Source organism: Geospiza fortis, unplaced genomic scaffold (genome assembly GCF_000277835.1).
Source record: "Geospiza fortis unplaced genomic scaffold, GeoFor_1.0 scaffold112, whole genome shotgun sequence".
Classification (NCBI taxonomy): domain Eukaryota; kingdom Metazoa; phylum Chordata; class Aves; order Passeriformes; family Thraupidae; genus Geospiza; species Geospiza fortis.
This window is the reverse complement of record NW_005054298.1, coordinates 15,010,002-15,022,707: the sequence shown is the minus strand read 5'-3', so window position 1 is coordinate 15,022,707 and position 12,706 is coordinate 15,010,002. Positions and strand designations below refer to the sequence as shown.

General features: G+C 36.7%; 1 protein-coding gene across 1 annotated transcript in view; it reads right to left on the bottom strand.

Annotated features, from left to right (window-relative positions):
* Window positions 1-168, bottom strand: part of TANK (TRAF family member associated NFKB activator) — a 28,892-nt gene extending 28,724 nt beyond the window's left edge. Inside the window, exon 1 of the mRNA XM_005415813.2 lies at window positions 36-168. The gene's annotated coding sequence lies outside the window, so the exon portion shown is untranslated. The remainder of the gene's footprint in view (window positions 1-35) is intronic.
* Window positions 169-12,706: the final 12,538 nt, after the last annotated feature.

The window sequence follows — 12,706 nt, the reverse complement described above, 5'->3', positions numbered from 1 at the left end:
CGGAGCGCGTGGTGTCCAAAGCGACTCAGACTTACGAGCGCCGCACGGAGCCCGCGGCCCCTCCCGGGCACTGGGCGCTCGCTTCTGCCCGGGCGCCTTAACCCAGGAACCAGAACCGACTTCCTGCCGTGCCTTTCCCCGCCCTGTGACGGGGCGCTGCCGGCACCGGCCCCGGGTCGGGGCAGGGCAGGGCAGCGGCCGCTGGAGCCGCGGAGTTCACGCAGGGCTGGCACCTTCCTCGTCCGCCCCGAGCAAGGGTGGGAGCCTGTCCGCTCGCCCCCGGCTGTCGGGCAGTGCCTCTTCAGGCTGGCTGGAGAAGACCCCTCAAGCAGCCTCTGTGCTGCTCCCGACGTCCCCAGGCCTTTCCTATTTCTTTCTGTGATTTGTAAATAACAGTAGTTACATTTGTAATACACTTTTCATGCTCAGCGTAGTTTCTCTCTGAAGGGTCTGTTGTAGGTTACTAGAGAGGCATTTCCCTGCCTGCGTTTATTTCATGCAGGCAATGGATACTATAAGTAAGAATATAATGGAAAACAAACAGTTTTAATTTTGCTACTGCCTGAAGCCCTTCTCTCTTTAGGTCACATGTATAAGTACAACTTTCTTTCCTGACGGTGTGTAGGAGGATGGGAGCTGATGGGAGAACATGAGGCATTTGGTACATACTTGCGCAGGATACCATCACAGAGCCAGCGGCAGAGAAGCACTACAGATTTTGAATTAATCTCTGCTGTCTCTGAACCACAGTGAACATACCCATGCAGCCGAGCTGTGGTGTTTGTTCCAGGGCAGAGCTTTTTGCTTTGCCCACAGATCAGAACTTGTGTTCCAGCTATTACAACCTACCTACCCTGGATGCCTGCCCTTGGAAGCTTGAGGACTGAGCTCAAACATAGCCACAGAAAAAGTAGCCAGTTGCTCTCTATGCTTTTTTGAAGATTATTTCGCTTGTAATTTATCTTTCCTGCAAAGACTTCAGCAACTCTTTTGGTCTGTTTTGGCCTGTATAAGGCTAAAGAGACTTGGAGGCAGACAGCTTAATGAGCCTATACATATACTTCCTGTTTGGCCATTTTTAAGAGCTTCAGGTGAGGTCCTAATGAACTATTAAGATTCAGAGAGAGTTTGCTCTTTTAGCACATTTCCAAGAAAGGGAATTCAATTTCCCTCTTTCAGAGATAGTGCTTGAGACATCCAAGTTAAGGTTTCATTCAACGGAGTCTTAAAAAAATAAAATAGGGTGTAGGGGAAAAGTCTATTGTTTCTCTTTTAATTCAACATGTTACATTTTTAGTCAGTTTTGGCAAGCAGTTATGCACTTAAAATTATAATGGATACTCAGCTGAAATATAACCTGCATTTTTTAAATTCAGATCAATAAATCCTATATAATTTAACTGCTGCTGTATTTAAAATGGATAATGTGCAGAAAAGTACAAGTAGGTGTTGTCTGATGATAAACATGCCTCAACTAAAATTACAGCTACCTGAATTCAAATATCCATAACATGTGTACCACCTCTGAAATACTATCATTGCATGTTAGTTGTTTTAGGGGGAAAAAATTGTTTATTTAATTCTAGGAATGTACTTAATGTAAATTTGCTGTGAAGGTCTCAAACTCAGCAACTCAAAGCTGACGACTGTCTACAAACATGACTTTTCAAATCACATGAATTAATCTCTTAGTGCTTTTTCAGTAATATTCTTTCAAAGTAAAACATAAGAGAAGCTGTTTTTTCCTCTCTCTTCGTTATTTAGTGCCTTCTTTCTTTACATTTCCTCCGCCAAAACAATAAGGTATATTTTACAATTTTACAGTAACCCATCTTGATAATCTTAGAGACTTCAAACCTTTGAATAAATTAAATAGAAGAAAAGAAAATTACCCATGAAAATAGTACAAAACCTCTATTTCATAGCTAACTTGATCTCTGATCTTTTTGAGCATTTTCTGCTCTGTGGTCAATGACTAAATTACTTTCTGTCCTTTTCTTCCTCATCTTGCTTTCTTTTTCTTTGTTTTTCTGCTCTCTCCTCTTCTGTCTCTGTAATCCCTTCCCTACAGATTTTTCAGGAACAGTTTTCTGTATTTCTGCCCCACTTCAATATTTCACACTTTTATGTCATTGTCAAGGCAGGATTGCTTTCCTATATGTAGACCTCACAAGACAGCTGGAAAGAGGCAGTGTATTTAAAAATGATTTAGTATTTTAAGAATCTACTGATCTTAAAAACAGTTGCAAACCACTTATCTGGGGTTTGGGAGTGGTGGTGCAGGGCTTCTTGTATTTTAATATTTTATTTCCCTTTGTGTTCAGAGTCCGAGAAAGTCTTACTTTGACTACTTATGCTTAGAAACTTAGAGTGAGGGTTTTTTTGTTGTTGTTGGTAGGGGGTTTTGTTTGGGTTTTTTGTTTGTTTGGTTTTTTCTTGGTGGTTGGGTATTAGCAATTTGATACTTTTTTCATCGTGAAAATTCAAGTTTGCGCTCAGTGGGTCAAACAGCCTATTTAAATACTTACATCATCCATGTGCAGTTCACTGTTTTACATTTCTTCTGAAATGGTATTTTAACAGGAGTTTTCCTTAGTCTGTGCTGATGTGTTAACACTTCTCGTTGGTTACACTGCGCTGAGGTCTGAGGAGGAACTCCCTGCTCTCAGGAGAGACTGCTGCTGGAGCAGCTGGCAAAGGACTGTAGTTCATCAAAGGTTTCATCTGATTCCTTTTTATGATTCTCTAAGCTTATAATTGCAAATTGGCTTCTGCTAGAAAGAGGTTAAAATATTTGTTGCAAGTTTTTAATGTAGCTATTCTTTCAGACGCTAGGTGGCTCACGTCAGATGTTAAACCTTTTCCAGAATTTAGAGACTCCCAAAGGAGTGTGCTGGGTGCTGTAAGAATCTCTGTTGCTCTGGGGTGTTTCACCATTCTTTTAATCTGTTGCTGCTTTAACAAAATAAAAGGCGTGTTTTGATCTTGAAATGCCTTTCCTGGTCAGAAAATGAGAACTGTGGATTAATTTAGGCCAAATGCTGTCATTCCTTAGTGTGAAGGAAGTTGAGGCTGATTATTTTTTTCCCAACATCAAGAATAGTAGTTGATGAACCTGTGTAAACCTTAAGGTTGTAACAGACAAATTTAGTTTCTGGGCTCCAGAAACTAAAGGATATTTAATCAGAATGCAGACATACAGATTTGGAGCACTATAGCAACAAAAAAGTAATGTCTTATACTTTTTCTATGTATCTGAATGCTGAAGCTGGTAAGTCTAATTTACTCATTGTCTTTGCAAACTGTAGAAACAAAAAGTTTGGATTCTCTTTTCTCATTTCTTTAGTTACAGTATAGGCAATCTTTATGTTGCCTGAAGGAGTGTCAACAGGATTATGAAATGTGGTTTTGTGCTTCTTATGACTAATATTAGCTGGGAACTTCCACTGAGAAATACCCAACTGAAGAACTTCCTTAAATGCAACAGTGTGCAGAAAGTCATTCTCTGAAACAGAGACCTTAGCAGAAACAGCCTGCAAACTGGTTTTGGACCCAGTGCAACATTCTTTATTTCTGTAAGAGACGTCAATGATTTCTGGAGGCTCCCTACCCTGGAGAAAGGTTACCCTGCATGGAAAAGGAGCAGTGCATGAACAGGCAACCCTGCATGCGTGGGAACAGCTAACATACAGAGCAACTGTTGGACCAAATATAATACATACTTTTTAATATGTTGTGAAGAAAAAGCCCATGATGATAATGACACCAAAAGAAAGTAGCAACAGCTTTGGAAAACAAATGCTATTCCTCTATATAGAATATAACCTGTGTTACATATAGAGGGAGTAAAAAATGGGGAATGTAACACTTCTTTGAGAAGAGTTGCCAATCCACTGGTTCTTAGTTAAGCTCCAAATAAACTTTATTAGACAGACCCTTAAGCTCTGTGTTATTATAATTGTGTCTCTCCCTACTTCCCCTCAAACCACTGAAACTGAGTTCTGTAGAGCAATGTAAAACACCTTGAAAAATTAATGTTCTAGCATGAGTGCCTTTTTGCCATAGAGGCAAGTATTCAGGAAATTTAACATATAATCATTAATTCCCTAGATCTGTCAATGTGAAAAAGTGAGATATTATGGTATCAACTAGATTATATATGCCTTTTTCCTTTGTTCTATGCTAAAATTCATTAAATTTTGATAACTCATTTGTATAGAACTACATTATATACAGTATCTAATATAAGAAAATGTGATTGATAAACAGAGTCTTTGCACTATTTATTGAATGTTTCTTGATCCCAAGCCTCTATTTAGGCTTTCAGTGTGAAGTAAGAGTGGAAGAAGTTAAGGAAGATGTATTTGAATTGAAACATTTAATTTCTGGAATCTTATGACCTCTTTTCCTCTTCTGCAAAAAGGAGAGCTGTGTCATGCAGCAAGACCACAGATTCCATAGTATTATTTTTGTTTCTGTAGTGTCATAGAATTCCAAAGTTTGAGGAGAAGGAGGAGACAGCTGTTGATGCAAAGTCATTAAATTAATGGACCTGTGTTAGTATACCTCTGGAATTTCTTGTCAGAACTGTTCAGGATGTGAAAATCTTGGTGTTCAGGGGGAGACTGGACAAGTAAATACTTGAGAGATTCAATGAAGGAAACTAAAGAGACAGGCACCATCAATCTCAGGAAGTTCTCTGACCTGAAAATAGCTGGCAGCTGGGAGAAGACTCTGAGGAAGTATTACATATGCTTGCCCTGTTCTCATTCTTCCCAGGGCATTGATTTCTAGCCACTGCTGAAGAGAAGATGGGTCTGAACCAATGTGGCATATGTTCTTACGTTAATGACTTCATGCTGATAAAAATGTGTAGGAATTTCTCTACATTAAACAACCTCCTGTAAAAGACCGGATTCTGTAGAAGTATAGGGGACATTACTATTGCAGAAACTCTGAAAGATCTTAGAAAATCCATTCATAATTATTTCTTAATATTTTGACAATATCCATTTGAAAGATAGAACCTTTGGGCAAGTTTTTAAAAGATATTTTATCTGGTTTCTCTCAAATATGCTGTGTATAATTTGACTGCATTTCTAATTGAATTATGATGACCAATATCATCACAATATCATTGTAGCTGCTCACAAGGCTTAACAGAAGGTATGTCTGTGTAAATACACAGGTGACCCTGTTCTCCTGTGTAAAAAAAAAAATCACTATAGTGAAAAAAAGTTTTTGGAATTATTAATCTCTGGGGGTTTTTTTGTGATATAGTTCTAACTACTCATTTTAATTTTTAAGTCTTTGTATAAATGAAAAGGTGGTTTTGTGACTTCAGCAAAGCACTTTTCTTGATTCTCACTCATAATCTTCCTGTGAGAGTTTGGTGGGTCTAAGCTTGACTACTTAGAGTGGCAAGACGAAATAAGAATCTTAGATTAATGTTTCTGTAAGTCTCAAAACATACCATTGCAACAAAGTTCTGAAGCTGAATAAACAAACAAACAAACAAAAAACCCCAAACAAACAAACAAACAAAAACCCCCAAAAAACCCCAAACCAAAACAAAATAAAAATAAATAAAATTGAGCAGTCATTGAGCAGTCAGGCTGCTCAAGTTTTAACTAAAATTTCTTGATATCTGCATGCACCAAGGAGAAATCAGCAGCTGTGCCTGCTGAATTTTGTGGTAAATCTTTCCCAACTCTAAGCAAAGAAAGCCTGAAGCCATGTGCTGTGTAGCTCATCATGTTTTAACACTGTGCTGGGTTGAATAAAGTCTCATCATCTGTGAAGCTAAGAGGAGTTAATGATAATAAAATTTCAGACCAGCTTCTTGCAAATGATATTTGTTCTTACCATGCAGTAAACAGGAATATATGTACAAAACATAAAGAAAAAAAAATTATTCATTGTGTGTTGTCAGTTCTAATACAGAAATTACATCAATGGTAATAACTCTGACTTTCTAGATGAGCTATCACACTTCAAGATTTATTCCTGGTGAAGTAGGGAGAGAAACACATGATCAATGGGTTTGGGCCTTTTTGCATAATTAGTGGCAAAACGCATGTGCACACACACATGCACACACTCACTTCGTCTGGCACAGCTTCAGTCTTCTGATACATCAGCTGCTAAGACATTTTCCTATCTGTAGCTGCTTCCTCTGAGTGAAAACACACCTGCTCTTCTAGCATTGTATCCACTTATTGTTGGCTTTCTGGAAGCAAAAGATGTAAGAGAGTTTTGGCTTGTAGCAGAGATCTGAATTAGAATGGGATAATTCCAGTCTTATAAAACCAATTATACATTATTTTGTATTTATTAATTACCAATTTACTTCTTTAGATACATACCAAGGGTCTAGAATGACATGTTCAAAGTGGCATTTTGCTCATATTATTTTCTTCCTTCATATAATTTGAAAATACTCTTATTAGCACAGGTTTTGGCCATTTTGGCAGCTCTTAATATGAGGCATAAAACCAGGAAATATAAAATCATACATGTCAGGTTAGTTGGGAGTAAGAAAATGAAGTACCAGAGGACCTCCTTCCCTAGAGCTTGGCCTTATCTTTCTGTCCATACTCTGAAGTACTGACAGCTGTCTCTAAACATCTCTTTTAAAAGATATGACCTACACTATGGCCTGGAACTTAAAGAAGTGTTCTCAAGTTTTTTCTCCAAATTCTTCAGAGGCAGTGGACAAATAAAGTATTGATCTATCACTCCCACCCCTCACAAACTTGTATCTTCCAACCTATCCTTTCCTACTTTGTTGACAGATGGTAGAGTAGCTAAAGACAAGAATCAGAAAAGGAGTTTATGGTTATGGTACCAGTGGCTTCGCGGAGGCTGCTACAGCCTCTGGTACATAACTTTGCTACACAGAATGTAGAACTTGCTGAAAAGCAGTGTTTTAAGTATAGCTGCTGTCTCTGGGCAATACTCTGTAGCTCTGAATCCTTTCTAGTCACATCTCCTGGAGATGAGAATTAGATTTTGCATGGACTAATTGGGAGAGATCACAGAGACTATATTTCTCTCTTGGCTACAACAATCTTTGGGTTCCAGTCTCCTTTTAACAATGTTTACATGTTTTTTGGCACATTAGGCAGTAGGTCATTCCCACTTTTCTGCTTTTGACAATCAGTTTTACCGTCTGATTTTCTACTTTACTGGTGCCTAGAACAGCCCTGTGAAGATAACCATCCTTGCCAAAGGCAGCATCAGCTTTACCTAAACCATTTCTAACATATGTTTGCCTGTTTTGAAGATCTATATTGGTGATAAAGATTTCACAGCCTCCCAAGGGACCTTCTGTTCTTTCTTACAGATTTTTTTTCTAAATCTCTAATTATTCTTCAGTTGAACCACATTTTCCACAAGGTACAATGAACAAACTGGACTACATGATCCAGCTGACGTTCCACCATAGTTTCCAACAAATACATGCTGACTGTTTTATATCTGTAAAATGGGACAAAAGTTTAAGTTTTTAAGGAAACTTGTTCAACTATTTGCTCCAGTATTTTTCTCAGGAAGAAAGACAGAACAGTATGTAATTTCCTGATTTCTTCTCTTCTCTGCTCTTAAAGATAAACGTGACATCTGTCCTTTTTCATTCTTTTAGAAGCTCATCTGTTCTCCACAAGTTCTCAAAGATTTATTGCTAATGACTCCAAAATGTTTTTATTCTGTACTCTAAGTATCCTGAAAGGAATTTGTTCAAACTCAGCTGGTTTGAAAATATTTTATCTAAGTTATTGCCCTGTCCTGTGTTCTCTTTCCTTGTCTCTGAGACTACTTAGCCAGTTGATTGAGGCTGACCCTTCTAGTGAAAAAAGTAAAAAAGGTATGAACTTTTTTGACATCATGTCTAATAATATTTTTTTCTCCACTGAGTAGCAGATCTCCCTTTGCTTTGTCGTTGTCTTGCTATGAATGTATTACAGGAATACATCATTTTTCTGCATTGCTATTTATCCCATTTTGACTTTTCCAATATTGCCATTTTTTACATTATTTTACACTCATTAGTAACTTTATTGAGCTTAATTTATCTAGAAAAACCTTCTTATTGTTATTTAGCATGTTGGTATTTTTTGAAGTGTATTTCTTGCTTTGTTCCTTGCATTTAGGGTGGTATGTTTTATCTCCTCTTTCTCTAAAGGAGATGGAAAATCTCTTAAACTCCTTCATTTATTTTTTTCAAGGATCGTGATGATATCTAAATACTAGGTTTAGGAGCTAAAATGTCTGTGTAGATGTAGTCCTGATTAACTTGCCAGAAATCACACTGTGCATTTGTATTGGAGATGGGTCTGAAGTATAGAAACGTCTTGCTCACATCAGTGGCTTCTGTTCCTGCTTAATGTTTGATCTTATTAAAGCAGAATTTGGTTATTATCTGATTTCTGTAGGTTTATTTTATGCTAGCAAATTTGCTTACTTACCAGTTCTTTTTTGCGTGCCCTTCATTGTCCTTGATTATTTCTACTTTGTATTGTGGAAAAGAAAAAAGTTTCAGTATGTATTTTTCCCATCTGGTTAGTCCAGCACTCTTCTTAATTAGTAAAATGCCATCCTGTCAGATTCTCTCCTGCCAGGAAGTCATTCAGCTCCGAAATCACTTCTTCACCTCCATCGTATATTTTAACATTTGAAAAAAGCAAAAGTCTAAGATATTGTATTCTTCCTTACAGCAGAAAAAGCAAAATCAACTATAGGAATGCTAATTAAGTGTAGTTTAGGATTAATTTGTATTTAAACAAGGCCTCATGGGATTTCGGAACGTGTACTCAGAATGCCATAAAATATGTAACAGCACTTCTTAATTAATATTCCTTCATTTGGAAACAATGAAAAGCAGCAAAACAGGTACAACCTCTTCCTTACTCTTTCTCCAGAGTTTATGCAATGCCCATTCTGCTTTCCCAAGTCCAAAGGTCAGCTCCTTCTTAGTGTTGGGCAATACCAGACTGGATCAAGCATAATTTTATTCTCTTTCTTGAGTATTAAATCTCTTTTTCCACTATAAAGCCACTTACAGACAATGTGTTGTGTATTAACTCATAACCCAAATGTCCGACTACAGCAGTTGTGTTGCAAAGACATAATTATTCTGTTTCTTTTCCATTGTGTCAAGAGGAATGTCAGCCATTTAAAAACTGATGTATGGTTTAATGATTTTATTTTTAAAGTGATTGTCATTTCAATAAAAATGCTTAAATCAGTCAGTACAATTACACTGATTTAGACAACAAAGTAAATAATTGTTAAAATAGCATTCTTTCAAAAAAAAAAGTTTCAAGGAGAAACCTAAACCACATCTGTATTCAAAATAGCTAAAAATATAACTGAACATATTTGAATAGTTTGTAAGTAATTAGGAAACAGGAAAAACCCACAAAGTTACAAACCTTCATAAAATTCCAATTTTAGGTGGAATTTGCCGTAGAGGAATTAAATAAGAGATAATTATTCATATAATTTTAAAGTAGATTATAGCATTTTCTATATTTGTAATTTTTTTGTAACTGCTATAGAATATATAATTTTTCTTTTAATTTCTGTAGGAATTTTTCCTTTTACATGGAAATAATCTGAAAATAACTATCAACAGTAATTACACCCACTAGGTATTTCTCCCAGAATATTTCTCCTGTATTTTGACTCCTCTGTGGTGGGGGCTGTGCTACATTTTCTGGACAGCTGGCAGGAGTGTTTAGGCCAGCTTTAAATAAAATGGAGCAGAAGTAGGAAAGGTAAACTACTCAGAGAATCTTCTATGCATAAAATTCACTTCCCTAGGCAACATCCATTTCTAGTTGCTGTTGGGATCTCCGGATCAATTAGGGATTTCTGCTCTGCAGGAACTTCTACTTTTGTGGAAGAAAGCAAGGGAAAAAGAGATGATTGGCACAAAACCACTAATCAGTTCTGTAGATGTGACTGTTCCAAGGTTTGAGAAAGCTGGGTAAGATCATTATATATACCAGGTTTTAGGTTTTACTACTAGTATCTTAGCAGAGGGGGAAAGCAATTATGATTTTTGTTCCATAGGGCAGCTTGTGGAAATTGGTGTTAATTGAATGATACAAATTCTTGTTGAGTAAAGGCCATATCCATAATATGGAGCCAGGCTAAAATGTTATGCAAATGAAATGCAAAATGTAATGCTAGTTCAACATAATTCTTATTTATGCTTCTACCCCAGCTAAAGAAACAGAAGACACCCAGACATCACTTTGGTAGTTTAAGCAAAGATTTCTTCTTATTTCCAGCAACATACCATGTAAGATGTCAGCATTTCAGCCAGCAGGCAGAGACTCAGTGAATATTCCTTGGTTCCCTGAAGCTCTCCCTAGCATGCTTACACTCTTCTCTCATACTGGAGTCACTCCAAAAAATAAGTATATCAAAGCCAGTATTTAAGAACATGGAAACAACACACCCCCTAACTGGTCTTTATTAATCACTGTCTCTTTGGACAGCATTTTGCTTCCCTAAGTGTTTGTCAGATTTGTGCCCCAGGCATGCATACTTGAGAAATAGAGTTTTATTTGGGTATTAAATAACATAATACATCTCATTAATAATAAGCTGCTTTTTCTGACAGAACATAAGACTTATTAAACATGACTGTTGGGTTCATTCAGTGTCTAAACAGGACCTTGCTGCAAATCCCAGTCTACTTGAGCAGACATGCAGTAAAATGCCATGGGTAATACCTCATCATATCATTAGGAATAATGATAATAAACAGTGTTAATGAATCTCTTGGCCACTTTTATATTAAAAGAAATGAGAGGATCTATCTCACTACAGGAAAAAACAGCAGTTGATGAGAGGTTAATATGGATATATAATATAATGAAAGTAATTATGGAGAGATGTCAGCAGTTTTTTCATCTATAATAGTAGTATTTTGTTACATTACAAATACAGCTTTCACTTGTATTCCTACCTTTGGTGACCAATTAATATGCAAAGGGTATTTTAGGAAGGGTACTCTATGTTGGGATTTTTTTGCCAACAAAGCTGGGCAATGCTAGGTAAAGCTTTCTTTCTTTCAGCATGCATTGATATTTCTTTGTTTGTTCTTTTCCCTTAGAATCACTTCCATTCCTTCTAGATCCTCCTGTCTTCATCCTCTGCTGCCTTTGCATGTCTTATAAGAGTTTCTCAGTTTTTGCTCTGCCTTTACCCAGACTCCACCAACTCTCTCTGACTCAGCCATTCCTTCCTATTCTGCTTCTGGTACCCCAGAAATCTCCTAGCCTTTGAATGGTATAGCTACTGCAACTTCTCTGATTTTTCAACCAGCAACCTGAAGGAGCTGTGATTGTTGTTAGCTTTAAGTTCTTTCTAAAGAGTGGCTGCAGTTGTAATAAGACAAATTCTATTTGCCAAGATGCTCTCTTGCTCTTGACTATTAAAATAACAAAGGACGCTGGGTTGTGGAAAATAAAAGAGAATATGTTGAAGCAGGTTCTAGAAGTGATAGCAAGTAAAGAGAGGATTTCTTGGGTTCTAACCTGCATAGCACTCATTACTTCTCTGCCATCTTTGCTTTTTCTCTGTAGTGCAAATTTTCCACTGTCTGATCTCACTACCTTCACAACCTCCAGTGTAATGTTCAGACTGAACCTTTAAATCCACTCAGCATTCAGAATATACTAGATGGGGGTTTGAATCAAATTGTTGTTGTTGTTGTTTAAAATGATACGTTTTCAAAATGAATTGATTTGAAAGCAAATATCCATTTATGTTTTTTCAATGTTTGAGAGCCCTACAAATGTTGGCCTGGCAGCAAGGGTAATGAACATACAATTATTATATTATCAAATTTATTTATTTTTCCAAATTTACTTATTTTAGCAGATTTCTTTGTCTTTTTTATCTCTACCCCTATTTCATTTTGACATCTGGCTGTGTTTAGTGGTAGGGTAATGTTAAAAATAACCCAAACAAACAGCTGGGCTAAGGTTGAGTAAAGGGCTTCTAGAAAACAAAAACTGACTTGAAGTTTGGGGGGGACTAATTTAGAAAAATGACATTTACCTTAAGCTTATCCAGTTCTTCTTGGATTTTTCCTCTGTGCTTCAGGTCCCATTTCCCTATTATTTTTAACTTTTTTCTTGTTAATCCTTGAGGATGAGCATGCATACATTGCTAGTAAGTATTCAGGTCTACATGAATAATGCAAAGGCTATAAATAGGCTGCTGGAAAATACAAAAGCACTAAAAGATTTGAAGTGCTGTTAAATAGAAAAGGTATTTTTGGAAATTATTAAAAGTGCTGTCTTCTTATGATCTTAGTTTTCATAATTTTTGTGTATATATCATAAAACAGCATGATTCATTAAATGCCTAGCTTGGCATTTGGGTTCATCATATGTTTCTGAATATCAAAACAATAGACATATTACCTCAACGTTTTTTTTTCTTATAATAGGCTTTTAACAGAATATTACAGATGGTGCTTCTTGATTGCTCACAAAATTTCAGGTTTGTAGTTTTCCCAATAATTTTCTTATATAATGGATTTCAAGACTTTGTGTTAGGCCATCGAGACAGTGGTGAACTTCTAGATGAAACCCAGAGTTATTAAAGTGTAAGGAATAATACAGAGTACTTAAATTTTATCTCTGGACAGTGCTCTCAGATTAATCAGATTTTGCATCAACACAGA